Genomic DNA, 6,000 nt, shown 5'->3' on the forward strand with positions numbered 1-6,000 from the left:
TTTGTCACGGCTTTTAGGCTTTTACTCCATAGGATATTGGTGCCAATTAGCGCAGATTATGTTCATGTTGCGTCAGGTTGGGTACTTTCCATGGAGTTGGAAATATGGTGCCAAGTAGTGCGGATTATGTATGTGATACATTATGTAAGAATCAAATATTCTATATATGAATGATAATAACGTCATAAAGAAATATTGTGCCTTTAAATATGCGCAGATTATGGTATTGTCTGGTGTAGGGCAGTTGTCTTTGGTATAAGATACTTGAGAGATCCCATAGAGGATGTTCGTTGTAAATAAACCAGATGATCTCTCGGTTGGTATAGAACATGACCACCACAAAAAGTGTTGTCTCCCACGTTGTTGTTTTTGAGTTCATTGACAATAGCGTTTAATTAAGCGAAGTCGAATTAAAACCAAATTGTCAATGGGGAGAAAATTTTTGGCCAGGCGTATAAATGGGTTTTTTTTTTACCCTTGTGTATAATATGGATTAAGCCGTTGATCCACTTGGAGGTATGCACATCAGTGATTTCAGATATGCGTTCACCTATGTTAAAACAGGTGCAGGGTTATTGAATGCATTCATAATGGTTTTGTTAAAGGTTTTTGTTGTTGCTATGATACAACCAATCACTTGGCATAATTGTAGCTGGCAAATGCAAATGGGTTTTTGACTCACATCATGTTTTATCATCGAGAGATCAACGTCTACTGAAAAACCCACCCTCCACGCCCAATAAAGGTATATGTTAAGTGAAAGTAAAGTAACAGTGAGTCATGTATAAGTTTACATGTTTTAGCGGAAAGTAAGTAAGAATAATCAATTGGTTTTAAGTTTTACGTAACTTTGAAAACATGTTTTATGCTAAATTATGCGGTTTAAATTAACACGAGCATTAAATGTTTTATCAGAGCGTTAAACGTTTTCAAGGTAATCATTTGAAACAGAAATATAATAAATGTCAAATGTTCACTTCCAATTCATGCATAACAATATAAGAATTGAAGTAAATATAATCAAGCCTTGCAGGCTTAATTGAAGTTCATTTAATGGCTTAACATGATTAATAAAACAGGTTATCATAACAAGTGGGGACACGGATAAGATAATAACTCGCAAGTCAGCAAGTGATTATAATTGTGAATTCAAGTTTAAGTCTAAAAGCTTTCAATTGTATATACAGAAATATCACAATGAATGTCAAATGTTCACAATATGAGGTAACTTCGAATTCAGGCATAACATAAGAATTGAAGTAAATATTATCTAGCCTTTGCAGGCTTAATTGAAATTAATTAAATGGCTTATGTTTAATAAAACATGTTTATCATAACAAGTGGGGACACAGATAAGATAATAACTTGCAAGTCAGCAAGTGATTATAATTTTGTATTCAAGTTCAAGTCTAAAAGCTTTCAATTGTATATACTTGAGCCTTAAACACTGCATAGAGCGGTCGTGTTAAACTAAGATGTCTCCCAGCGCAAAACACTGGAGAAAAATGGTTCACAAAGGAAATGAGAACCAGCTGTATAGAAATAAAGTAATAAGTCAACAAGTTCAAAATAAGTTTGATATGACTTTGAATTCATAGCAAATTCTAAAGTCTGAAAATATGTAAGCTAAATAATTCCACAAAAAGAATCTTTCTGTTGGTGTCAAGTAGGCACTTTATCATAAAATCAAAAAGTAGCCAAAGTTAAAGAAAAAGCACTTTACCACTGTCTACCTTGTTTACTGCATAATCAAAAACAAAACAAGTCAAAAATGGTTGTTGAAGTTAAAGACATAAGCCTGGTACATGTATGTCAACAGTTTCCTAGTCATTGTGGTAAATAAATACATGAAATGATTGAAGCAAAACTTTTCATGTCTATAAAAGAAGACGCATACGTGCAGTTATTTTTCGGCTTTCAATGATATTCTGCATTAATTATATGCATTTATGACAAATCATGGCAAATGACATGGTCATTATTTGAAATCGAATATATTTTCAATAGTAACTACATGTAACCTTTAATACATGTGTGTAAGTATGGAATTGGGTGTTATAAAATACACACGATAAGAATTCCAAATGGGATGGCCTTTCAATTTTTAAATTGAAATTAAAATGCGCGTGATTGTTTTGTCTGCGTTTTGGGATCTTTGTGGGCTCAATTACAGCGCTGATTATGTTTGTCACGGCTTTTAGGCTTTTACTCCATAGGATATTGGTGCCAATTAGCGCAGATTATGTTCATGTTGCGTCAGGTTGGGTACTTTCCATGGAGTTGGAAATATGGTGCCAAGTAGTGCGGATTATGTATGTGATACATTATGTAAGAATCAAATATTCTATATATGAATGATAATAACGTCATAAAGAAATATTGTGCCTTTAAATATGCGCAGATTATGGTATTGTCTGGTGTAGGGGCATTTTTCTTTGGTATGAGATACTTAAGAAATCCCATAGCGGATATTCTTTATAAATAAACCAAATGATCTCTCGGTTGGTATAGAACATGACCACCACAAAAAGTGTTGTCTCCCACGTTGTTGTTTTTGAGTTCATTGACAATTGCCCATTTTTAAACACATACTATGTGTTAAATTTGAGAAAAAAATATCGACAACCTTAATTATCAAATTATATATTATATATTATAATATTTTATGATGTTAAATATAGCTTCAAAACGTTTTATATGCAGCATTAACTAAATAACACCAGATGGCGCTATCACTGCACTAAAATGATTGATATGATCATTTTAAGACCAGTTGTAGAATGATTAATATGATCATTTTAATAGGGTTGGTATTATATCGCAAATCATAAGGACATTGTTTGTATTCAGAATGCAATTTGGTATAGTAGAGTAAAGTTACCACAGGACCCCAAAAAATTGCAACAGAAGGATTTTTGGTATTTTCTTGCAGTATAAGGTCTAATAAATAACATATCAAAAGTTTACAAAAATTCAACTTGGGGGAGGGGTCCAACTGTGACGTAATCAAAATGGCCGCCAAAAGCTGGAAAAATACCCATTAATCAACTAATTTTATCCATTGTTCACTCGTTATTGTGGGTTCCACTGGTAACAACCTTGTTCAGAAGTACATTACTAGATGTAGTAATGAATCTTTAAATTGTGGTATTCAGATGGAGCAATTTGACAGCCATAATTAATTTCAAAATGGCTGCCATTTTGGTATTTTGGCTTATGAAGTGAAATCATACACGTAATTGTAAGGCAAAACTTAAGGCGTTAGATTTTCTAAAATAGCCAATATCCTTTGCACATATATTCCCATTCAAATTTATATAGAGGTAGGCATGCAAACCAAATTGGCAACAAGAGTGAATTTCAAAATGGCCGCCATTTTGGTATGTTGGCTTATTGAGTTAAATTATGCACGTATTGTAACTTGAAACTTAAAGCGACAGAAATTCTGAAATAACCAACATTAATATTATACTTTCAAGTAGGCATATGTACCAATTTGGGAACCATATTTACCACGATGCGATTCCTTTGTTTGCAGTAGTATTCATCGACCACATTGTATGTATGTTGGAATTAGTGGTCATCATCATCATCATCATCATCATCATCATCATCATCATCATCATCATCATCATCATCATCATCATCATCATCATCATCATCATCATCATCATCATCATCATCATCATCATCATCATCATCATCTCAGAAAAGTTCTTGATCCATATTCTTACATATATAGCCTATGTGTCCACATACTTCAGTGTAATTGAGTCCATTCTTTCTGCAGCTACATTTCTTTGTGATGCATCCTGTAGAACAATTGAATGGAGTCATCTTCAGCAATGATTCTCGTGCTGGAATTCTTTTTATCATGAATGGAACAAATTTGTCACCTTAAACGATCCATCCCCAGTCAGATATAGATGTACGTTCTACAAGAGTTAAGCATTGCAGCAGAGGCTGTGGGTGGAAGTCTTTCAGGTTTAACAAAGTTCTCTGCTGGGCAAACTTTTTTGGAAAGAAACCTGTAGCATAAGGATTCCAAAGACTCTGATTGCTGACCATTAAACAAGGACACCATTGCTTTGCAGCCTTCACTTCTATATATTCTTGATCCATACAGGATCACCATTGATAATGTTGTGCAATACAGACTTCATGCCTACCCCAAATATTCTTGAAGTAGTGTTGTATCCTGAAAACGCATGTTCAAACAACACATCCGAACAAATGTCATCACTGAGTAAGCGCTTCGGAACATATGCATCTCCTTCAGCGTGGATCACATGGCATCCTTTCTGTTGCATATGCTCCCCAGTTAGTTTAATGAGTGTCTGTTTGTTCAGATCATTTTTTTTTTGCCAGCAAATTGCCAGCATCTGATATGTCTACCTTATTTGCAACCCGACTCTTGCAGCGCTGATTCGTGTTATCCTTTGTGTTTTGTCCACCAGTGTATCTCTCAAAGACAACCGTGGCCTTGCCATAGTGATCAAATGTGAAGGATGTATTAATTATATCAGCAAGGGAACTATAGGTGCTTCCTTCTGTCCACTTCAAGCGATGTAGAAGATCTCCATCAAGAACATAGTGATCAGTCCTTAGAACTGCCTCAGGGCCATCAGCCTCTGATGAGGACACATGATCCTGTATGGCTTGTAGTAGTGGTGCTTTATCTGGAAACCAGAAACTTTTGAACAACATAGCTGGATCAATGGTTTGGTCATCAGTGACCCTGACAGTCCGTGCAGATGCAAGGGTCTTGACTCTAGCCTTCCGTTTGTAGCTATATGAAAAGTCAGCATGTCCTTCCATTTTGTTTACCTACTTTGAACTGGTTTTGCATGTGACTCACTTATCAGAGGGTGATGCCCCTGAGACAGTTCCAAGGACTGAGTGATCACTATGTTCTTTCACATTTGATCACTATGGCAAGGCCACGGTTGTCTTTGATTGATAAATTGGGGACTGTATGGAACAGAAAGGATGTCATCTGATCCACGCTGATGGAGCTGCCGATATTGATACAGTGAAAGCAACAGTCGCAATGGCATCATTTAAGTTAACAACCCTAATTGGAGAAGACACATCTAGGGTATTACTTCTTCATTATGCAGAAAAGGACTGTAAGGACTTGTACTTTCGGTCTGACAATGATAAACTATATGTATGATATCAAGGTTCCGAACCGCTTACTCAGTTATGACATATGTTCGGATTTGTTGTTGGCCCATGCGTTTTCAGGTTGTGACACTACTTCAAGAATATTTGTGGTAGGCAAGTATGTATTTAACAAAACCATCAATGGTCATCCTGTATTACAAGTTTGTTCCAAGGCATTTCGCACTCCCAATATGGATCAAGAATATGTATAAAGTGAAGGCTGCAAAGCAATGGTGTCCCTGTTTAATGGTCAGCAATCAGAGTCTTTGGAATCCTTACGCTGCCGGTTTCTTTCCAAAAAAAAATGCACAGCAAAGAGCTTCGTTTAACCTGAAAGACTTCCACCCACAACCTCTGCTGCCAAGTATCACTCCAGGAGTATGTATCTATAGGTCATGCAGTGGATGTGTAAAAGTGATGGTATGCATCCAATTGACTGAGGATGGATTCTTCAAGGTGACAAAAAGAAGTCCAGCGCCAGAATCATTGCTGAAGATGATTCGATGCAATTGTTCTACAGAATGCATCACAATGAAATGTAGCTGCAGAAAGAATGGACTCAATTGCACTGGAGCATGTGCACACATAGGCTAATGTGAGAACATGGATCAGGAACTATTCTCAGATGATGATGATAACTAATTACAACATACATGTGGTCGATGTATACCACTGTAAACAAAGGCATCGCATCGTGGAATAGCAAGATGAATTTTGTTTACTTCAAGAATATACTGTAAGCAACATATTGATTTTTATAATGGTGATTATAGCTGACAGCCATTTTGAAATGCTATATGGCTCCAAATTGGTACATACAATGTATGCCTACTT

Source organism: Amphiura filiformis, chromosome 14, assembly GCF_039555335.1.
Source record: "Amphiura filiformis chromosome 14, Afil_fr2py, whole genome shotgun sequence".
NCBI classification, from domain to species: domain Eukaryota; kingdom Metazoa; phylum Echinodermata; class Ophiuroidea; order Amphilepidida; family Amphiuridae; genus Amphiura; species Amphiura filiformis.